Source organism: Callospermophilus lateralis, unplaced genomic scaffold, assembly GCF_048772815.1.
Source record: "Callospermophilus lateralis isolate mCalLat2 unplaced genomic scaffold, mCalLat2.hap1 Scaffold_101, whole genome shotgun sequence".
NCBI lineage: Eukaryota > Metazoa > Chordata > Mammalia > Rodentia > Sciuridae > Callospermophilus > Callospermophilus lateralis.
In genome coordinates, this window is record NW_027510272.1 from 2993316 (window position 1) to 3018395 (window position 25080).

The window sequence follows — 25080 nt, forward strand, 5'->3', positions numbered from 1 at the left end:
GAGACAATTGTTTCTCAGAATGTCACAAGAAGTAACCAGCTTTCACTGGAGGGTGGAGTGGTCTCAAAATCGTGATTTTGATTTGTTTTTGCTGAGTCTAGAAAGATGCTACATGAGCACAGGATGGGACTCCCGAGCCTTGCAGAGGCAGAAACATAACCCATATTAGTCCCATTCCGTGCCCATGGCCTTTCTTAGACATGCAGAATCACCTCCCACCTAGTAGGCAAAATGACTTTTTAACACCCTTCTTCCCTCATTGAGTCCTTTTTTGTTTCACATAGTGAACATGTAAATAAAACTGAAAAAAACAAAACAAAACAAAACAATCATTATATAATACTACCTAGGCAGAGGCCACAGGAAGTAGCAGGGACAAGAAACAAGAAGCAGTGTATGTCACTGAGTCCCTCCCCAAGAAGCATAAATACGAGGTATCTTTGAAGTTTACTCTCTATAGTGATGAGTGGTGCAGAGACTTAGCACTAAAGTGTTTGAGATCCTATTTTTAATAGTTATCACAGGTCTATTCTGCTGAAAAAACAAATCCTGAGTGAAACAGAGGCCAAAGGTTGAGTCAATCCACCCACACTATTGCCTCTGGGGAAATGTAATCTGTTCCAAATAGCTCCAGAGGAGAGTGCTGAAATACTGGGCTCCCACATCTGCGGGGAAGTCTTCACAATCTAAAAGAAAAGATCATCAAGATCTTTGCAGGATAGAAATGTATGGCAGACTCTACTCTCTCAGATTTCAAAGAAGAGGAAAGGCCAACTAACTCAAATTAAAATTCCTAGTAGATATTCTGCCATAAAAAAGCCACTCTTGTTCATTTTCATTTTATTCATAGACTCCTTCAAGAGGTAGTATGCTACTCCTCCGTTGAAGCCAGCTGTATTGTCCTTACCTGCTCACCATGTAATGGGATCCCTTTCTCTGCCTCAGTTTGAAGACCCTTTAGTTTGATTCTGAGGATCTCTTACTTCCTTTGTTTTCTATTGAATGTCATCAGAGCCCCCAGGAGCCATGTTGCACTAAAATGTGTGCAGAGGCTGCATGAGGCACTACAGGAATTCAACGCAATGGCCCCAACCTAGCCATTCAACTCTTCTTCCCTATGACAAGGGATCCACCAATCTGACATAGTTATTTCTTGGTTTTTCTTCCTTTGTGGTCTTCCTTATGTGAATCTCCTTTTGTTAAAAGAAAATATTTTACTTCCTTTCTCTAACTACCCAAGTTTTTTTTTCCCATTTCCCCCAAAACAGATCCTATCCATCTTCCTCTAATGCTCTCTGGAGGGTGTGGGATGCTCTGAATTTATTGAGCAATTACTGTTGGCAATAGTGATTTCACATCTCTTTCTGCTTCACATTGTTAGGTCTATTTTGATGCTAAATGCTTTCTTTTGCCAGCTAATTTTGTTTCTTAAAGAGCATGGGCTATGGATTATTCAACTTATTTACTATTGATAAAAGAGGAGCACTACATACTATCAATTCTTGAAGTTTCTCCCAAGCAAACTGTCACCTGTTATAATGAAGAGAAATTCCTTTATACAAGTTGATAGGATCAATTCACAATATTCTAATCTTGCAGAACGGTAACTACTGTCTTTTTCTCTCTCTTTTTGAATTGCTCATAGGTAAATAAGAAAGAAGGGTATCTAAGAAGTCAGGAATTCCATCTCATTTAAAAGTTGTTCACCCATTAAATTCATGAACTTTCACCAAAAGCCAAGAAGAGTCTAAATTTCAAATCACAAAATACCATATTGTCTCTAAATGTGACAAGAATAATCAAGTTTTCTGAGCCTTTTAGTTACATTTTTGGTATAACTACTCATCAACTCTTTAACCTCTCTGATTTTTCTGCCAAAGACAAGTTATTTCTTAGACTGCAATGGAAATAGTCACTGACTCCATAACCTTGTTCTTTTGAAAACCTTGGGTTACAAGTAAATAGAAGAGGGCTGGGATTGTGGCTCAGCGGTAGAGCGCTCGCCTAACCCGTGCGGGGCCCTGGGTTCGATCCTCAGCACCACTATTTTAAATAAATAAATAAAAGTATTGTATCCAACTACAACTAAAACTTAAAAAAAAAGTAAATGGAAGAGCAATCTTGGGACTAACCCCTCCACTTGGGAAAAGACTTCCATTTTCACAATATATAAGTAATAATCCTTTAATGCTCTTGCAAAATTATTTATTCTAATATCAGGACTTCATATTCAGATGAATGTGTCTATTTCTCCTACCAAGAAAACTGAGTTCTGAAGAAATTTCAAGTTCCCAGGAAAAGTAGATTGGCCTAAAACCCAGGACACATTGCTAAGAGAAATAACTGCATGATTTTAAAAACATAATATATTCATTAATGATGGTGGAATGTGACGATCATTATTATCCAAAGTACAGGTTTGAAGACATGAATTGGTGTGAATATACTATGTATACAACCAGTGATATGAAAAATTGTGCTCTATTTGTGTAACAAGAATTGTAATGCACTCTGCTGTTATATATATATATATATATATATATATATATATATATATATATATATATATATATATATATATATAAATTTCAAATGTTCAGAGACTATTACCCATGGTTCTTTCTGTCTGATGACCTCGTCCCATTGGATGTGAGATTGGGTCAAAGTAATCAGTCCAGAAATCGTCCTCTTGACGCTGTGTTGTCATTCTTTGATCTGGATGGCCATTGTGGGCTGAAGCTTCTATGACCATGCAGTTAAAGCAATTGTCAAAGTGTTAATTGACATTTTTCCAAGGACACACTGATATTTTTCAAAAGATTCTCTAGACCAAACATTACAACTCTCTTTCTAGTACACAGGGCAAAGAGATTTCATATACAGAATGTTTTAGCAGGTTTGGGTTAATTCATGCTCATTTTCTTGGCAACTGGCATGTGAACTAGAGGACATAAAGTATTAACAATTTCTGCAGTGGAAGTGGATACAGAATGAGTTATAGGCATCAAGGGAAGATGAAGAAACAGCTCTTGATCTGTGCTGTGTCAATCCCCTTAAGGGGAGAGTACAAGCACCCAAGTGCATGATGTCATGCAGAGAAAACCACATTCCAGTGAAATACACAAAAGATTGTTAGTGATATAGAGAAGGAATCAGATAGATAACAGATTGCCACGGGCTAAGCATGAAAGTCAATACCATTCATCACCAAAGCATGAATGGAATCTATTAAAAACAACCTTTTAATAATGGGACTCATGGCACAAATGCCATATAAAAAATGTGCCGTATGCCTCTGCCTCATTCTTCACCTATGGAGAAGGACAGATTTTAAAAAAGCTCACAACAGTATCTCCCCAGCAACAACCTAACCACATAGCCAGTCACTGAATCCCTTGCTCTACTAGGAATTCATTTAAAAGTTGCCATGCACTGGAAAGATATTTTGCATTATATTCTATATTGCAAATGGAAACATGGGACTATTTCTCACTGGTAGCAAGTAAGAATGTGAAATTCACATTCTTTACAAAGCAGGGTGTATTTCAATACTTCAGTCACACAGACCAAAGAGTCATGCACAAGAGCTTGCAGAACTAAGTGATTTGGCATCACTTCGAGAGAATGATATGACTTGAGTCCAATTTATTCAGTCCCACGATTCAAGAATTAGAGGAGGTGACTTGGTTATAAATATGAGGAAAGCAATTGTACACTCAAGGAGAAATCACCAAACAGATATGCACAAAAGCCCAGATGATGTCAGCTAGGTGTCATTTTTCTCATAATATCGGGTTCTGCTTCTTTCTACTCTAGAGTTCTAACAACATTCTTTCTCAGAAGCCTAGTATTTCGCACGGCCATATTATAAAGATGGGCCCACATTAGAGAGTAGATTTTTTTACAAAAGGAAGCATTTTATAAGCTTAGTGTCTCTCTTATAATCTCACTAGGGGATGCCCAAAGCTAGATCTGAAAGTGACATTCTCGAGGAAATATTCCCTGTGTTTCCTTTGTGTAGCTATTCCTGTTCAGGTGATTTTTAGGAGCCTTTAGGGTTTGCCTCTGTGTTCACGACAACATGACTTTTTCAGAAACCTAACAGGATCTTTTCTTCATTATTCTTTTGTCCCATGTCCTCAGTGCTCAGTATTTAATTCAAAAGGAAGTTCCCACTCAAGGTTGCTTATTAAACCATCCATTACCAGTTGTCCCTGCTGTTGAATGAGATTCTTCTCTTGATGTTTGGTGATATCCCCCATGCCATCCATTCCCAAACCACTGTTCTCTCTGGGTGGCTGTTTCTTCTGTTGTACTACTAGAAGTTTCCCAGGCTGTGAGAAGAATGTCAATTGTGAGCCGTTGTGGTCCCATTTCCTCATCAATAGCTCTTATACTTTAAGGGCACAGACTCATGAGGAGAGACAGTAGAAAAGGAAGACAACGAGGAGATACACCACTAATATTCAGAAAGGAATATTAGAAATGAAATGGCCCCATCCTTTAATTCTTCAGCTGAAAAAACTAGGAACCAAAGAAATTTTAATTGGTTCAAAATCATGTGGCTGGATTGGTGCAAAGTTAAGACCAGGCCATAGCCTGTGAATTTCCAGTACAATTCTTATCTTACTGTGGTGAGTGGCCTCACATATCCTGCCTAAGAGAACTGTTCAAAGAATAAACTCTTTGCTGACTTTGGAGGAAGAGTATAACAACTTGTGACATAAGTATAGTCGGACAAATCACATGGGTCATGTTCCCTATAGCACACTCAACAAAAATGTACCAGCAATGGCTTTACCCATTGTGAAAGCTGTTACAATGTCTAGGGTGTTACAACACTGACCTATAACATGGTTACAACCCTATGGCAATGACCCCAAACCACTACCTTCTGACATTAGGCTCATTAATTCCAGGTCACTTAGGATGTGCTCTGCTTCAGTACAAAATGTTTAGAATAATTTCTAAGATACACTATTAGAGCCCAAAGGGGACTATAGACTTCCACTCTCTTCCTTTTCCTATTAGAACACTTCTTTGTTAACCCAGCTCACAATCATTATGTTTATATCAAATATATTAGGCTAAGAAATCACATGTGGGCCTGCCTGTTGGACATATTCAGTACAATGTGCAGGACTTATTGAACAGTGTCCTAAATTTTTCTTTGGTTGTCTGGGATCCCTCAGATGAGTGATTCCCAAAAGCTCCTTTAGCTTCTAAGTCACTGTTTAGTACCTGTCCCCTACAGGGGTATTCAAGGTTGTGAGAGTGATAGTTGAACCACAGTTTCAAAAATGCTACAAACTGTTATCTAAAAAAAAAAAAAAGCTTACTTTATTCCAAATAAGGTAGGCATCTCTCAGAGCTACAAATCTGAAAGAAGAGAACATACTTTTTTACTTTTTCTCTTTTTGTTTTCATCCTATTTTGATAGTCAAGCGGTGAGCCTGGAGATTATTTTAGAAAACCTGAGGTGTTTGTGCATAAGGAGAATGACAGTGAGAGTATCAAAGCATCCCTCAAGTTCCCCTGGGTTTGGAAACAGAAAAAGAGCAGTTGTAGAATTCAAATGCAGACCATGTATATTATTGACTTTTCTCCAAGAGTTCAAGGGATGCCATTTTATAACAGAGAAAGAGAACATGAAACAGAAAGTGGGTTTATCATACATCCTCACAGAAAGAATAATTCCAAAGATCCTTCTGTTTGTCAAACTTTCCTTCCAGATCCTCCACTAAGCACTCAAAGAACGCACTCTTCACCATACATTTCCATAAACCCACACAAATCACCCATATGGGACCTCTGGGAATCTTTAACACAGAATTCTATCTCAGATATAGAATTTATCTCAGATAAATGTTTTGGCCTTTCGTGCAACCTGACAAGTTAGCATTTTTCTTCCAGTTTCTAAAAATTGTGTGCAGATTTGGCCCCTTTTCAGCCTCTGCAGAGATTAGGACTGTTCGGAGACACAGAGTGTGGCCAGTGTCTAAAAATTGTCTTCCCTAGCCCCCGGAATGTCTTTACTCACTCCCGTAACCAAGAGCTGCCAACCGCCATCCTTACTTGTGCTTGTTGAATGTGGGGCCTCCTCTTCATCCTGATGTTCATGGTGAATGAGAGGAGGCTGTGGTTCCTGGGTCCAGTTTTCTCCATGAACACTGGGGCCATTTCTGTCTACATCTGTTATGGTGAGGTTATACATGCTGTGATTTTTTTTTTTTATCAATCAACTTTTATTGGTTTTCTTCTTCCATTTATGTACATGCTATCTAAAAGTGTTATGTCTGAACACTACTTCGGAGCAACCACTCTCAAAAATTTGAATGATTTCACTAATATGTCCCAAGAAAAAAATGAATGGGAATGAAATTTCTTCATGATTACTTGATATTCCACTATAAACCATTCAAATGTATTCATTTTATAATAAGCCCCCCCCCAAATACTTTGTGCCCAGATGATATGACTGATATCTGACTCCTAAATGGAATTGAGCATTCTTATGAAAGTTCACTGAGAATTTATGATGCAACATTAACTAAATTTTCCACTGTGTCCTAAGGGTTGACAATTGCAGCATCATAGACTTTGAAGGAAAAATATCTTTCGTTAATTACATATAACCCATTACCAGTTATTCTTGTGGTTGTCTCAAGTGGTGCTTCTGGGTTTTAATGGCTTGGCCTCCATTGGTTCCAGTCCTGGTTCTGTTCTGTGTGGTCAGAAACCCGTGGAGTGGTTGAAACTGTGATAATGATGATTGAAGCAATTAGGAAAATGTTATTTCTTGAGCCTTCACAAATTGTACTGCACATTTATTCCTTCTGTAGTCTATACAATGAGGCATCTATACCAGGTTGTATAGATGGTTGCATGGAAACAGAGAGAAAGTGAAGAGAGCCTTCAGCTTGATCCACCATATTGTGAAGCATCTCAATGTCCTTTGCATTCTGTCATAGAATTCGTTGGGGTTCAGAACATGAGATTTTCTTGGAGAAAGCAGCCAAAGAAACTGTGGTAGCATGAAGAACAGCTTGGAATACATCAGCCCTCCACCGAGGATCACCAGAGATGACAGAGCTTTGCCCATCCATGCAGATTTGTAGGTGGCCCTCTGCACTTGAAAGGCCAAAGAATTGGTATCGCTGGCATGTTTGCTACCTCAGACGGAAGAGGCAGGTGTCTGAAAATTATACCACAATGATCATTATTTTGTTAGTTAATTTTCCTGGAGAAAAAAATACCCTGAGCATCCAGAACTTTCCTGTAGATGGTTCTGAGAAAGAACATCTACCTAGAATAGCAATATGGTTTAGCCACATAACTCTGAATGTTTCTCAGACACGCATGGTAATTCTCATCAAATACAAATATCATGAGCAAGCCATTCACAGCCAATGAAAGAAAAACAAGATGCATTACAGTCAATAGAAAAAGTCCAGAAGTAACCCATCACCATCAGAAAAGTGCGTTGAAAAAAAAAAAAGAGGTATATATCCATATAACAGTTCCCTGATATTGTCATACAAAAATATTTGGGTTAGAATAGCATAAACATCCAACAGAAGGATCATGACAAAATTAGAATGTCTTTTATGAAAAGGATATTTGCAAATCCATCTTCTTTCAAAGCTTATTTTTGATACCCAAATAACCCAAAACTATTTCACAAGTTAAGAGAATAATGTCTAGAATCATGAAACACATTCTCAATAGGCATGAAAAATGGTAGCTATCCTTCCCCTCCAAAAGGAAAACGGTATCCTGTTGAATCACAGGCATAGACACTCAACAAAAAAGTGAATGGAAATTGAAAAATATGCTCTAGAGATGAAGAAATAGTGAAGGAAGTTTTCCCCTGGAGCCTGATCATAGAGTTTATTTGCAGGTTGATCTTTTGGGGTCACCATCCAAGGGATTTGGGTTTCTCAAGTATCAAAACCATATTTTTTACAGATGGACCTACCCAAGACTGGGCCACATCCTGAACCCAGGAGACAGTGTACTCATAAAGCTCCAGTGATTTTGGTTACTTGGTTTTCTTTCTGAAGGTATTAAAAAGAGCATAGAGGGGCTGGGGTTGTAGCTCAGTGGTAGAGCGCTTGCTTAGCATGTGTGAGGCCCTGGGTTCGATCCTCAGCACCACATAAAGATAAATAAATTATATAAAGGTATTGTATCCATCTACAACTACAAAAACAGTTTTAAAAAATTAAAAAAGAAAGAGTATAGACTAAGCTCTGCAGAGATGTCCAGGCTAAAAAATATATATTTTAAAGCTGTAAAATAAAGAATGGAGTTCATTTTGAGTATTTGTTGTATGGCTGCCATATGCTCAGGTGCTTTCAAAATCTGGGCTATTCTTTTAGATCCCCTCCTCCCTGGGTGCTATTCATTTGGGGATGAAACTCTCAAGTTTCAACAGGACAGACAGAAATTCAGTGACCTGGGAGAGCTCATGTAACACCCCAAGAGCCTTATCTCTAAGGAAAAGCAAAGCTGTTATGGAGTTAATTTCAAGATTCTCATTCTGTCCAGCAAAACCATAGGTCATTACAGGTTCGTGTGAGAAACTCAGTCATCTGGCAGAATATTTGACCAAACTTGGTATATTTTAATTTTAAAAGAATATTTTTTTTTCAACTCAATTGAAAAAAATATTTCATGTCTTAGTTCTCAAAAAGTTTTATAATGGTCACAAATTTGTATACTATTAAGCAGTTTCACTATTTGCTTTTAATAACTAGCACTGCCTTTTTTAAGTGAGCTAATATTTACCCTTCTTTTCAACGTCTTTTACTTACATGTTTGTTAAAATTCTGGGTTTGTTCCTTTGACTTCAACCAGATTTTGATTAAGACAACTCTTGAGTTCTCACTCCCCTGTTTTAAGCCTTTCTAGGCCCTTCTAAAAGCCTTCAATTCAGGGTCATTGGCAATTTTGAATTAATACTCTCTTAATCACTTTTCAAATGCAAGGGCTTTTTTCATCCGTGTGCTCCCAGCACCCAGCAGAGCAGGTACACAATGAGCATTTGTTGTGTTGTTTTCACATGTCATTCTCTGACAAACCTTGATAACTCAAAGAGAATCTATAGTAGTCAATCTCACCGATAAACAAAATAGGAAGAACCTAAGGCATTTGGTTCACTTCTCCAAATATGTTTAGGTTGTCATTAAAAAAAAAAGAAAAAAAAAGAAATCGCATCTTATTTCCTCCTCCACAATTATATGGGGATATAACTAAGGGATCATCATAAGTCCACCCATTTTTCACATTGACTGTTTTCCAAGAGAAATACTATCAGGTGTCACTTAGGTTAATTAGTAAAAGTTGCAAAAGTGGTTCTACTGGAATTGATCATTCTTACTGGTGCTGGAGACAAAGTCTTCATCATCATCAATGCCTGATCCAGAAAAACTGACGTGTTTGTCTCTTTCATCTTCATTCTCTTCATTTGGCTTCCAGCCTGTTGAGATGGTATTTGAATCCATACCTGTTATGGTGACTTGCGTTAGTGGTGGAGCTGGATGCCAAGTAACCCATTCCACAGAGGAAGAAAGTCAGGCACAGCAGGTGGAATGGATTTCCCAAGATTTCAAGAGGAACGGGAGAGGGTTCTTGCAGACTTGCATCTGGATCTAATCTATAGATCTCAAAGCAATTGCTATGATCCTTACATCAGAACCTTCACTTTAAGGAAGAATAAATATGGGCACCGCTCCACTAAAGAAGTAAAAACAGAACACAGCAAACTAAAAACATCAAAAAGATAGTCAAAACTCCCCTGTGCTTTCAGATGCAGTTCTTAATAACTCATTATTCACATTCTTTAAAAGTTTGAGTTCCAAGAAAAGAGTGGAAAGGTTTCATATATGCCTATTTGCTTTATCAAGACACCTTCAAGAAAACTTTGAAATCATGTCAATCATTTCTAAAATGGTAGAGTGGCATTCATAATTTTCTAATTTATTTTTTTTTAAATCTTTAGCATCAGATTATGGTATCTCTCTAAATGCAAATGGAAGTAATGCTGTAATTCCCAACAGTACTTTGGCAGACAGAGAGGGAAAAAAAAAAGTCAATTAACAGAGAAATAATGTCTGGCATTTTATTAGTCAACCAGAAGAGACGATGAAAGTGGATTCCAGTCTAAATTCTTAGAACTTTTCCTTCTTTTCTTTTGGAATTAATCATAGAAAAGGAGATGGAAACTTTCAGCTTCTCAGTGGTTACTGCAGAAGACCTCTTTTTTTATTAAAAAGAGGTTTTCTGCATTCTGAATGAGGCTCAGGCTGTCTTATGAAATGACCATTTGCTTTGCATACCATTAGTGTCCACCCCAATAACGCAATTGATGGAGGTTTTCTATATTTTTCTATCTCAGCTAGGTTATTTCATTTTCTCATAAAAAAAAGTTACAAGCTTTTTATGACTTCAATAATTTTGGAGTAGGCATAAGCATTCTTTCAAAGTTATAATTTTGTTCTATCCTCAAGACAAACCTGTCCCTGTTCATAGCTCCTCTACTATCCTCCTCTGAGGAGTTAGAAATCCCACATAGTAGAAAAAAAGAAAACTGCATATTAGTTCCATGTAATCAAAGATACTGATCTAAGAACTCATAGTCCTTCCAAAATCAAATATTTGTGTGACCAGAATGGACTTTAGACTTGAACATTATCCCATATGGCAATGAAAATCATTAAAGATGGTCAAGAAAATGCATAAGATAACCATAACTCATTACCAGACATTGTTGTCGTAAGAAGATGATTCCTGGACTCTGATGGTTGAAACAACCATGAAAGCCAGTCCTGGGCCTCTTGCTTCTTGCTTGCTGTTTCAGGAGCCATAGCACTAGTGCTCATCAAAACTGTGGTAACCATGACTGAACAGATTGTTGAAAAGTGAATTGTGAGTTCCAAAGAAATAGCATTGTGTATGCTTTCACTAATTTTTTTCCCCTAGTCAAGAGAATCATCTATACTCAATAGATGGAAAGGTGGAAAGAAAGGGGGAAAAGGCCAAGAAATTCCATTTCTTTCAGAGGCCCAGACTAGAATTCATAGAATGTCAGAAATGGAAGGACCTTGAATATAATCTGGCTCAAGCTCTTCATCTTAAAGATGAAAAAATAAAAGTGCTGGAAAAATTTGCCGACTTGTGTGAAGTCAGAAAGCTAATTAGCAACAGAGACATCTCAGAGCATGAGAGCTCTGAATTCTAAAAGTTTACAATGTGAAATGGGAAGGGAAATTTTGTCTCCTCCGCCATGATGCCAAACTAGGACCAGTGGTAAGAATTTCAGGGAGATGGGTATTCTTCCAACACCCATGCTACAGCTTCCTTTAGATTTAATGGAATAATCTGAACTATCCAACATTGAACTGCTTCAAGGAGAGCTTTGTTTCCCATGATAAGGAAGATCACTTGGCAGGAAAGTTGTGTAAGTAATTAAATGATTAGAAATGCTGATTGAACCAGACTATTTAAGATCCTCTCCAAATCTGAGCGTTTATGATTCTACACCCCAGGTCTTTAGAGTCCTAGCCCCTTAATCTTCCATACACTCTATCTTGGCTAACCAATATCATTCTCCAAGAATTTAGGGTATGATATTTCTGCCAGATATAATCCCAGGAATCCAAAACACAGGAAAAGAGAACATGTAAAGTAGGAGACTAAAGAAGATGTCTTTCCACTTTCTCCATGGAGACTCCAAATCCCCTGGGAACCTTGCCCAGAGTCATTTATTTTATATCAACACTATTATTTTACAAAGCAGAACAGTCCATTTTTAATCCCGTTTGAGTTGAAAATAGTATAGCAACACAGGAAAAGAGACAAAGTGACCCACTGATAAAACCAGAAGCAATAATCTTGACTTGAAAATTTCCAAAGACTGACATTTCTGCCACCATGACGTGCAACGGAAGAATATCAGATAAGAGGTGACAAAAAATTGAGAACAAGTTCAAGCAGAGAGGCTGAAACCATCATTAAAATCCCAATTACAAAAGACAAGTGAGATTTCTTTTTTCAGATTTCAAGAAAGCCCAGAAATGATCCCAAAAGAAACACAGCCAAAGAAGACCTTTTCCTTCACACTATTTTTTTTTCTGCAATGGTCAACACTGTAAACATTTTAAAATGGCCTTTCAGTGTGCTGCCATCTCTCTCCCACCTGACCCCAAAATATCCTAATCAGTGCGACATAGAACCATAACATAACATAGCACTGTTGTCATATGTGATTATTTATAGAAGTAAAGAATATAGTTTATTCTGTCTTAAAAGCAAATGTGAAGTATCATCTTTCTATTTTTATTTCTTCCCTTTTGCAGAAAGGATGCCTGCTTATTTTGAAATATGATCATATTCTCCATCAGCAAAAGCTAATAAATGGAGATATGCTTCTAAACCCCCGCCGTTGTTATAGACAAAACCTTTCTCCCTGAAGCTCCCACTTTAAAATACTTTGCAGGAATTTAGAAATCATAGACAAACCTCCAGGAACCTGTAGGCGACCTAGACTCTGATGTAGAACCACATCATTTTCTACCTTACAGTAAAGGTTTGAAGTATCCAAACAAGTGTCCAGGGCCTGCCCTTTCCAGGTGTAAATCATGGTTCCCTCTTTTACTACTAACTGTGATAACTGGGTCAGCAGGAAATAAAGGTGTGCATCTTCCAATAGACTTTTTTCCTAGAAGATATTTTTCTCAATGAATCGCATAATCAAAGCATCTGAAGGAAAAATAATTTTGATTCTGCATACCTGTTGCCATAAAAAGAACAAATTAGGTATTTAGGGGATCTTGTCATATCCCCAGAGCTATTGGCTTCTGTGACAAGGGAAACAGCAGCAGATCCTGCTCTCACTAGCGATGCTGAGGGACCCTCAGTGGGACACTTGGGCGTGATAATGGATATTCTTTTTCTTATCATTAAAAGACCTGGCATTCAAGACTATCGATGAGCAAAAGACATAGCAATTTACCTGTGGCTGCTATTGTTGTGAGATCCTGAGTCTTAGGCTGTGAATTACCAAACCAGGACCATATCCAATTACTTCTCTTCTGAGCTGATGCACGGCTGTTTGAGTGCACAGTGGAGGTAACTGGATCGATTATGAAAACATTGTTGAGTGAGATTCTCTCTGTCAGAGTTTACTCTCCATTCTATGTCAAACATTTGTATCTCTTATAGAATGAAGATTAAAGAAGAGATATTGAGGTGTGTTTTTTTTATTTTTATTTTTAATATTTCCGGCCTTCTTTCTAACATCTCCCAACATCTTAGAACAACATCAGAAATGCAAATTTGTATGGGTATAAATCCAGTGCTTCTCAATCTCCCAATTGAACCTCCTAAAATAATGATTAGAGCAAGAATTAAGCCACAGCTTAATACTGCAATGGACGGAGATTTGTTTTTTTCTTGACTGGGTGACTGGACCATGCAATATGCAGCATGACATAAAGTTGCTTTCATTCATTCACCTTTGGAGTATCTTTGGAGATGCTTGCATATATCATTTGGATCTATCTAGCAACACACCCAGCTTGTAATAACAACTGGGACTTCAAAGCTCTACCCATACACATCAAACTCAGACCACACTTTATACCTGAGCAAGAATTTCATGAAGGGTGTGTGTTCTAAGTATTGAAATCAAATTAAACTTTCTCAAGTTCCACTCGTCACTTTGGATTCAATTCAGTCCGTGTTTCCAGACAAGAAGCAAAAATGTCAAAGTTAAAGATTTTGAACTCTACTCAAATTAGAAAGAGGACAACAGTAGCATTTTGTAATTTAAAAATCTCTCACTTGACTCTCAACTTGGACTTGAGTCCAAAATGTTTCTCAATAAAAACAGAAAGGTAAAAATCATCAGGACAAATACATAAACCAGCTGAGATTATGAAGACATAATTCAAATCATACATTCCTGTGAAAATGTGATACAACTTATGGACTCTTCCTGCATTATTTTGAGTGGTTCCTGAATACCTTCTCATTTAAAACTTTGGCATTGTACATGCCAAATTCCTATAACAGGCACCACATGGTCCATGCTATAAAGGACATAATAGTTCAGAACAAAAAGCAGAGAGATAGGAGCCAATTTCCCTTATTATGTCCCCAGTAAACCTGAGCATCCCTTAGAAAGCCCAGAGACACCCTGTTCTCACCTCAGTAACTTTATGAAAATAGCTTAGTTCCTGCACTTTCACCCCTACAGTACACCAGGAAAAAAATAGCAACAAAGGAGATGAATGTACAAGAGCAAGATAGAAATAGGCATTTATTTTCATCTTCCTGAAAGGAGTCGTATGAGAGGGAAAGATGAAAACAGCTACAGCCTCGCCAGCACTTTCCAATTTGCCCCACCCAAGTAGGCCATGCCAAACCAAAGAAAAAAAAATTACTTGTTTGACACCCAGAAGACAAGGAAATTGAGACTTCCAAAGCAGGAGTTGGCTTCCTGAATTAGTTTTGGTTTCTTGATTCCAGAGAGTTCCAATCACCAATAGGAAGGCACCAATTGACACACCTCCAGGAGGGCTCTTCCAAAAATAACAATTATGATAAACAGCCCGGGGGAAGTCCAGAGCCATGTAAATGGTTGGTCTTTTTTTTTTTTTAAATTGATGGTTGGTCTTGTTAGCTTTCCCTTTGCCACCCACTAAGGACCCTTAAGAAGGAATGAAGCAGTCAAGCCAAAGACAGGCAGCTTCCATGTCCCCAGCCAGCCCTCCTCTTGACCTCTGCCTCCCTGCATGCATTAGGGAGGATCTGCAGACACAGCCTCTGGCAGTTGCCCAGCTCAGTCCAACCATGATAAGGCCAGGGAATCTCCTTCCTGGACTCAGAAAATCTGATTCTACTTAGGACCTCAGCATTGCTAACTCTTCCCAGTATGCCACAGGCTGCATTTAAGTTTCCACCCGGCTTTTGTTTGTTCTGTTTTCTTGTCTTTGTTTTGATATCCTTCTTTGCATGGATTAATCTCTTGGAGCTGCCGTTGGCCTTAGTGAATCTTAGAACACTTCAATAATTCTCCACTTAGCTCTGGACTCACCCACATGGACAAATTAGTTTTTCTCTTCTGTCCTTAACTATTAAAAGAAACAGCTAAGTGCTTTTTAAGGAGGAAAACATAGTTATTCTCTTAAGTATGTTTTTCTTTTGCTTAATATCTGAACTAGCATGTTGCATCCATCAAGGAAGGACTAACATTGAGCCCCAGTAACCAAAGCAGTGTCTGGCGCAGACACCAAATCTTGGTTGAATAAATGAAAATCTCACTCAAACTTATTCTTTTCAATATTACTTTCTAGGGTTTTTACCTTTGGATCCCAAGCATTAGAATAGACACTGCACATAGTAGGTCCTCAAAACACATTTGCTGACTGACTAACTTAGAAAAGATGCTAATAAAAATGTGATAATTGCCTTTTCTAAAGCTCAAGGGGGTGGGGGCTCATCTCATCCCCACAAGATGTATTTTGTCAGGATTTTCTTCTTTGGTGGGAAATAGGACTTTAGAACTGTTCTACTTCCTGCTGACACCCCTAATTATTGTATTTGCCAGTGTCTAACAGAACTGTGCACCTTAACAACAAAGTGATGTTTAAAAGGCCAGCAACCAGCCTGGTGCCGGGCAAGTGCCTGTGATCCCAGCTACTCCAGAAGCTGGAGCAGGAGGATCACAAGTTCAAGGCCAGCCTCAGCAACTTAACAAGATCCTGTCTCAAAAAAAAAAAATTAAAAGAGGTGGGGGTGTAGCTTGGTTGGTGTAGTGTCCGTGGGTTCAATCTCCAGTGCTAAAAAAATATTAAAATAAAGGCAAGGCACCCAGGAAGCAGCAGGCAGCCCATGGCACTATGGTTTCCAGATGTCTGTCCTGAGAAGTATTGCCCATGGAACCACAAACAAAACGGGGGTGCCATCTTTAGAGAGCCCAGGCCCAGGAACGCATGGGCAGTTTGAATAGATGCACTTTTTGAGATGCTTCAAAGAATCTGCCGGGAATTACCAGAACCCCAAACCTACTTGCATCACTCTCTCAGCAAGTTTCTAACATAAATTTAAAATGCCATTGAGCAAATAACCTTAAATTAAACCAGAGCCATGTGGAAACTTCCCTGGCCTCGGGGTGATAAGGGATAGAAAGGACCTCATCTCGAGTATTGACCAACAAGTATATTTCTGCCACACTGTCTGGAGGCTGGAGTGTCACCCCTCAAGAGCTGAAGCCAGGAAAAGAGAAATCAGCACCATATTAAGAAATCAACCCAGGACCCAGGTGCACTACTTCAATATGAATAATCCCCACAGGAGCAGAGCCCATCTGGAAACCTGTTGAAAACAAACCACAGGGGGACAGAGGAAGATGACAAAGGAGAGGGAGGACATGCAATAGAACTGCAGCCAGTGGCATGAGACCAGAGCCACCAAATGCAGCATTTGCATCTGTCCTCTCTTACAGTCTTAAGTAATGAACAAACCACACACCAGCTAAGCATTAAGGACCTTCCCCGCAGGCTGGCATCTAAACTCTGAAGCTGATATAATTTGATCATAAAACTCTTCCTTAGACCCAAAGGAAAAGAATTGTTTAGTAAATCACAATTGATGATTATGAATTAATGAATGACTGTAAATCCAATTACAATATATAAAAATATACATTTAGGTAGAAAAAGGAGCCTATGGAATGGTATTCGTATTCTGCACTCCCACCTTTATGGAAACAATTGTATCTACAGTGAGTAAGAAGAATAAAGAAGCAAAATCAAAAATTGTTTCTGTATCAGGTTTGAACCCTAACTATATCCCCAGGGATCAGAGCATCAGGATGGGTGGTGGGGGGGTGTCTTCTAAAACACTTCCTGGGGCACTTCTTACTCCAAGGTAAGAAACACATAGTTGTAGACAGACAGACAATTGCAGGCTGTGGTGGTCAAGGCATATAGAGCACGGATCAGCACGGCCACCCACCGCCCCAATGACGTCACCACTGCTTCCATGCCAGAGACAAAAGAAAATCAAAACTCAAGGGAATGTGGCTCAGGAGATCCCAGGCATGTGGCCAACGAATTGCTACTGGGAAGCAGAAGAGCTCCTTCTCCTTACTGGTGGTAGGGTTGTTCTCGGAGACCCCAGCATCCTCTTGATCTGTGGATGGCTGTGAAGTGGGCAGGTGGGTGTGGAAGATGGTGTAACCCCCTGAAGTGCTCCTTTTGCTGGAGGAGCCGCTGCTCATGTCCTTGTCCATAGGTTGGCTCAGGTTGATGTCTTCCTCGTGCGTCCTGTATTCGCCTTTCTTGCTGTAGCAGGTCCCATCGCGGTTGACAATGGCTTGGGAGAGAGAAGGGCACTTTGAGAACTTCACAGCTGATATTTTTGAGTCTTGAAGAAAGACTGAATTGTCATATAGCACAGTGGCTTTGAAACTCTTCTTTAGTAGGAAGTATACCTTTCTATCTAGTGAGGAGACATGGGGGGTGGCACCCAGAAAGTACATTCTTCTCTGCTCTCCCTGCACCCCATCCCACACAGCCTGGAAATGTGCAGGAGAAAGAAGAGGTTCTTGGGAACCCTCATATTTGAATCCCAGCTTCATGTAGGTCTGGATGAGGCACAATTGTGAGCTTAAGTCCTCATTTCGAAAGCAAGCGCCATGTCACCTTCTGGATAGAATTATCACGAGCCTTATGACATTGTGAGTAAAGCATTCAGCACAGTATTCAAAATAAATGAATGCTCTATAAATGATAATTCCCTACCTGGTTCCTGACTCTGCCTTCTGAAGGATGTGTAAAGTGTGTTGTTATTAACTCCATCCATTTCCAGAAAAGATTTGAAATAGCAGACCTCCACAAAGAAGGCATGGTTGCAAACCCATGAAGGAACAGATTTTCTTTCTAAAGGGCAAATTTTGTCAGTTGAAGCAAACCTCCACTCTAAGCTAGGAAATCAGTGTGTCTAAATATTGACAGAGGCTCTGCCATCCTCTGTGAAATTTGACCTTGATGTTAACAAACACGGATGTACATAAAGATCTAAATCTAAACAAGTAAATGGCTAGAATGGACTAGAGGGGGGAAAAGTACAGATGAATTTATTCATTGTTCTTGCTTAAAATATTTGCTGCCTTCAAGTCTGGGCCACTCAATACACGCATGTGCATTTAGCAGAAATTATTTTCTGCTGAATTGCATCAGTGCGACTGAAGTTTCCTTTTGTCCACTATCTAGATTGCTCAAGTGGAACTATGAAAAAAAAAAAACACAAACAAACAAAAAAAATTCCCAAATCTCAGTCTCCTTGATAATCTCTGTAGATGATCTGAGGAAATATGGAGACCATCTAAGGCCATTTTTTGTTACTGTAACAAGATACTTCAGAACAGGTAATTTGTAAAGAATAGAAGATTATTTCGCTCACAGTTCCAGAGGCTAGGAAGTCCATGTTCATGAATATGAACATGGGTCACAGTATCTTGTGAGGGGCTTCTTCTTGTATCCTAATATGGCAGAGAGTATTACCCAGTAATGATTCAGAGCAAGTGTGCTAGCTTAGGTCTCTCTTCCTGTTCTTATAAAACTATTGAGGCCTCACCTTCATGGGGGCCTCCTTCTCTTGACCCCCTCCATCTAATCCTAATTATTTCTCAAAGACCCTATCTCCAAAAACCATTAACATACAAATTCGGGGGTTGTTTCCCCCATGTGAACTTTTGAGGGGACATATTCAAATATACCACTTATCAAACGTGTACAAATCTGGGCTTTGAAAGGGATCTGTAGGAATCAAGGCATATATTGAGCATTTACCATGGACCAGGCACACAATAAATGTATTTCTTAAGTTTTATGATAATTCTTACATGTCATTTGATTATACATAAGAGAAAATTGAGGCTCAGAAAAAGTAAGGCATTCCTCTACTGTCAGCCAGGTGGTTAAGGAAGTAAGATGTCAAACTGGCCCAACTGATCTAATACATCTCACATTGTACTATTGCTGTGTGAGGTCACCCTTCCTGCAGCAAGGCACAGGCCAAGGACAAATTCTTTACATAACAGGGGAGACTGAATTTGTATGGTCCAGGAAGATGCCCATCACCCACCACTACTACCACCAAGCCCAAGCACTGTGGCTCTGAGCAAGCAGAAAGCAGATTTCCTCAACACTGTGCTACTTACCAAAGAAAAGAATACCAGGTACAGTATGATCAGGGTTAATAGGCTGAGATATTAAAAAGTTCTGGTTAAGATTTTTTTTGCTTTTAAAAGTCCCATATACATACTTCTGCAGATAATCAAGATGATTGGGAGTGGGCATGGTATAAATAATGCCATAACACATATCAGGAAGTTTTAACCCTTTATACTTATCTTTCAAAACTTAAGCGATAGCAAACATAAAATTTCCATTTGAAGACCGAATGCTCCTGTCCCTGACACTTCTTAATCCTTCTTTATAAGAGAAGGATTCGGGTGTCAGCAGCAGGAACTTTAAAATATTATTTAATGTTACTTATGTTTAAATTTATTTTTAAGGTTATCTTCTATTTATGACAAGAGGTGTGGGTTTTCCATTTGCTATCTAGCTTTTATTCTTTTTCAATAAGTAAATTTATTTTTAAATAAATAAATACAAATATATTTTAAGTAGAAGAGAATAGGTGAAATAAATAAAAAAAAATATACCAGATAAAGTGAGAGTGCTGTGTAGTATTTAGAGATATGCATCCAGAATGTGAAAGTGGTTTCCAAATGACTGAAGATTGAGGAACACTGCTTCAGGATAAACCAAAAGGGGAAGGAACCCTGAATCAGAGCCAACCTTCCCCAGCCCTAGGGAAATGACTAATATTCTATTCAAATATAAACCATAGAGAACACACCGGATGCCCTTCTCAAGAAAGAGAAAACTCAAGATGAGAAGAGAGAGACTTACTTATGGTAACTATGCCATCAAAGGAATTGGGCAGGTCTGTGACTGATGTACAATCTTCTTAGTCGATTGGAGCTGGGAGGTGGGGGGAAAAAAGCATGAAAATTCTAAAAAGTCACTAGCAAAATTGACTCCATTTCTATAAGTTAGTAAGGATGGGATTTTTATTAAATTTATCCCAAGTGATTTTCTTTTCATGAAACTTGGTATTTTGCTAGAAAGTTCTCTGCCCTTTGTGGTGCACTTTCCATTTTTGTTTAATTTCATAAGGTCCTGGATACTTATTACCTCTCTCCAACAATTTTATTTATTAAAAAATCTGTGTTTTCTGTATCAGCCACTATGGAAGGCTGAGGGTTTAATTGTGAACAAGATAGATATGGGTCCTTCTCTAGTGATATATACACTAAAGAAGATTTTTAATTTTTTTTACTGTAAAAGTAATGTAGGATCCTGTAAAAAGAAATTAAAAAACAAAGAAACATATAAAGTATCATGAGAAAATTATTTGTAATCCCAGGCACCAATAAAAATGATGGAAAAACATGGCAGACACACGGTTAGCATGAACACCACGTTGATCTGCAGATTAAAATAGTCAATAAGAAAAATGCCTGATCAAAATATCTTAAAACCAATTAATTTATAGTCTTGGTATTCATTGTTATTAATATACTAATTACTTTATTAATTAAGTACTTTATTACTTCATTAATTTAACTGGTCTTCCTAAGTACCTAATCGGTATAGACTGTGTCTCAGCTGAGGTCGGCCATCTTGGACATAGGCACCCAGAACAACTCTTACGAATATTGTCTTGGCATATCTCATCATGGGCAACCCTGGATTCTTTTTTCTTTTGTTCTCCATTTATCTTCTCCTTTCCCAACCCTTCTTCAAGATTTCTGGGCTGTCTGATCATCCACAGATGTTGCTGGGAAACCCCCTGAACAGCACTGTCTGAAACCTTTGGAAAACAGGCATTGAAGTTCTGCCTGCATGCCTTCCCTGGAGTCCTATAAGCAGGCTGCAGAGAGCCTAACCCACCATCCCACTCAGGCATGCCATACCTTGTATTGGGCCCTAAAAATTCAGAGAGCTTTGAACTGGTTTTGCTGTTAAGGAAGCTTGGATTTACTTGTGCATTACAGTTTTCGTAATGTGTGTGTGTGTGTGTGTGTGTGTGTGTGTGTGTGTGTGTGTGTGTGTGTTTGAGCATACATGCATTTGCTTAAATGTAATATGGCAGTATATCTGTATGGTTGGTTTCTTCCGGAGTTGCTTCTTGACAAACAAGAAGTAAAAGGGAGAGAGGGAGGGATGCATGCATGCATGCATGCATTTGTGCATGGAGGAATGGAGGTAGACAGACTGCTGTCACAAGGAGAGCTGCTATCACAAGCATTGTAAGTATCTTGCCATAAGTTGTTGGATACTCAGCATTAGACAAAACAAGAGTTGGACTATACAGGAGTTGGTTGCTTCCCAGTACCTCCCACATCTTTTTCCCACAAGAAAAGGGAATATCTTTTACCTGACCATATCTTTGGTCTCATCGTGAAAATAACTAGCAAATTCTTCAAAGGTAAAGGTCACCTCCTTGGTAGGGTCATTCCTTACCAACTAATCTAAACCAGCCTTTTGTCACTTCCACACACCCCAATGTGTATCATCTTGCTTTAATTTATTCTTCTTATTCACCATTGTCTAAAATTATCTCTCTCATTTTACCTGATGGCAGTCCATGGTAGATCTTACCATGACCCCTATCTCCTGCTACCACTGCCCATTGGAATTTATAAGCTCCAAAAGATGACTAGTAAGTGTGGGGCTGGGGGGAGCGTCACTGCAGATGGAACCCAGGGTCTCGTATATGTTAGGTAAGTACTTTACCACTGAGCCACACTCCCATCCTGAGGAGTGTCTTGGCCAAAATAGTTATGTGTGATGGGAACAGAAAAGCACTTAATAAATTTTTGATCAATTAATAAAAAAGGCAAAAAACACCAATATAATTTCTCAAAGGTCCATTCTCCCAGGAAGCATACCAAAGATTGTAACTCCCCCAAATGGTTTGCAAATATGAGCAGGTCAAGAAGCATGTAGATATACTCTGAATGGCATGCCATAAGAAATGTTAAAGGAAATTACAGGTACAGGTGTTCAATAATTATTTGTCAGTATTTGCTTGACACTTCTATGCCAAGTCATTTAAAAAAATATGGAGATAAAAGAACAAACACATTTCTGTCCCTTTTCCTGATCAATTCACAAGGTTATAGAAGATAGTACTATTTCTTTAGCTCTTTACAATATTAAAAAAAAATTTTTCTTATTTGAAAATACAATCATGTAGCCAACTTGGGTGATTTGTGGGGCTTCCATCCTGTTTATCTTGGAGATGCTGCTAGAGAATGGTCCCATCTTTGGGATGATTTTGGTATTTGTATGCTGCAGGTGCCCAGAAATGGGTTTTGGATTATGGATGTTTTATGCCAGGGATGCAGCATCCTCCCCTCAATTCAGACACAATGGCAGATGAGAAGAGCACACTGAGAATCTCCAAGAGATACATTGAAATGGGATGGGGCATGTCAAGAACACTAACCATTCTGTGAATGGTGACAGCGTGTGCTCACATAGACCCCCTTCATGCTCCATTTCACTTAAACTTTGATAAAGAACATCAACTCTAGCAAGTATACTGCGATGGATGGTGACCCAAATGTCCAATTAATATATTCATGCTCCCACGTCAGATCATGGGACCTCATTAGATAGCTTTTCATTCTGGTTAATGAGCTCTTCTCAGCTGGGAGAGTTAGCCGCTGAGGTGTCCCTGAACCCAGGGATTTGTTAGACACTAAGGTGGGCTTCCTGGTGGGCTGTGTTTTCAGAAACTCGAGCTCCACTGCATAAAAAGGGCCAAGAGAAACATGACAGAAATACAGCCTCTGGTTCTTCCTATCCCCACTCTCTCAAGCAGTACTGAGTACAGACAGCTGATCAATAAATATTCTCTTAAAAATTAGAAGCCTATCAACACTGAGTCAGTTGGGCTGTGGATGTAGCTCAGTGGTTGAGTGTTTCCTTGGCATGAGCCAAGCCCTGGGTTCAATCCCCAATACTGCAAAAAGCAAAACCACATTGAGTTAATTAGGAAAATAGAGAAAAAGAAAACCATTACTTCTAATTTTGCTCCTTTAATAGAGCCATTTGGGTATGAAATACATCTCTAGTATAAAGTTTTTCAAGTGAATTTACATCCCCCTCTCTAAGGAGAGAAAAGTTAATCAATGATATTGACCCTGGCTTTGGGAATGAACCCAACATCATGGGCAAAATTAAAGGCAAGGAGAAAAGCCTCATCCATCTCTGCCTACAGGGCTTTGATTGCAGACCCAGAAAACAGCATGAGCTTTTGCCTTTTTGAATGAAGAGTCTCAATACCTTAACCAAGGCGACACGGACTTGTGAAAGAGGCAAGAGAAAATGAGAACACAACTACATACTTCACTAAATATATTTCCTGGTCACAGCAAGGAGAAGCAGCAAGCAGTGCCCAGAGGCTTGGAGTCTGCAGGCCCATGCCAGCCCTTGCACCTGACCAGTCCCTTTATCTTACTTCTCATGCCAAGATGGATCAAGCAGTCCCCACGTTGGCTGGGCATGGAGCTCCTGTTTATCCCCATGTGTTTGCATTCATTAGGATAGCCTTAAACATTCCAGGCATGGGCCACATACTGTCTAGCCTCCATTGGACTTTCCCCCTTTTGATCAAATTCTTTTTGGGTCCCCTATCCATGCAACAGAGTGGAGTAAATGTTCTACAGCTTTCTTCTCATTGTTTTGAGTGTCTCCCCATAGTTGTAGTAACCTATATTGTAGTTGTAATAACCTATATTGGCAGAATTCACCAACTTCACATACTCTGTTTTTACTACCAACTCTGTATTTTTTCCTTTCCCCTAAATTCTAGATTTCCTCTCTGAATTCTCATGCAGATCCTTCAAGGTCCTGCAATAATGGGTGGGTGGCACAGCCTGATTCCAGCCCCTGATGCAACTCCACAATGACTGCAATGTCCCTTAAAATTTCATGCAGATTTTATATTCTACTACCATAGATGATATCACTTTAGAGCTAATTTATCATCCCCTTCTCACCTTTAAGGAAAACTGACACTTCATGAAGATGTGTCATGTTTACCTCGAAGCTTCACCTTTTACTTTAATGCAGCTTCAAACTTTCAGGTGGAACAGAAGGCTCAGTTTGAGAAGTCAGACTTCTGATTGTTGGCATTGAAATATTTGACATTTATGGAAATGATCCTTCTCAAAAGAACCTGAAGACTCATTGTACATAGAATTGTTTGATTTTTCTGGGGCTTGAATTAGATGTGTGAGCACGAATTTCTGGGCTAGGGGTTGGAAGAGTTGCATAGGTGGGGAGCCATCCAGCATCTACACCTTCATTTAACTTTCTTATTCTCTAGTTGTGTAGTTGTGTCAACTGTTGGTAAGTGACATTCAAGAAGGTGGATGGTCAATCATGCACTCTCTTAGCTTCCTCTCAATCCCATATATAATAAATATTCTCAGCAAAACCATTTGGCTTCTACCCCACTATTAGATCAATGACTTTCCCTTTACACTGAATGAATCACCCTTCGTGAGCTGGCCCCTGCCGACCCCTCTGACTGTATTCCCTGGCATTCACCCTTCCGATCACTGGACTTTAGCCACCTTGGCCTCCTCAATGTCCTTGGAACAGGACAGGATGCTCCTGCATTCCTGGTTTTGCACTGGCTGCCCCTTCTGCTAATGGCTTCATGCATCACTTTGATCAGGGCTCCTAAATGCACCTACTCAGTTTAAAAAAAAATTCCTATCACTTTTTAACCTTTTCTTTTACTTTGCTTTCTTTTTGAGCACTTACAGCATTCTGCGTTCATAGTAAGTATTTAATATTTATGAGTTAACACCTTCTCTCTGCTGTAGAGATACCTTCTCTCTGCTGTAGAGACACTCAGTGAGCGCCTGCTATATGATAGAGGTTTCAACAACTGAGTTATGTGAAATCCCATAATAACATC

General features: G+C 39.1%; 1 pseudogene; it reads right to left on the reverse strand.

Moving 5' to 3' along the window:
* The window catches only part of LOC143639944 (CD44 antigen-like), a 75082-nt pseudogene that overhangs the window by 18476 nt on the left and 31526 nt on the right, over positions 1-25080 (reverse strand).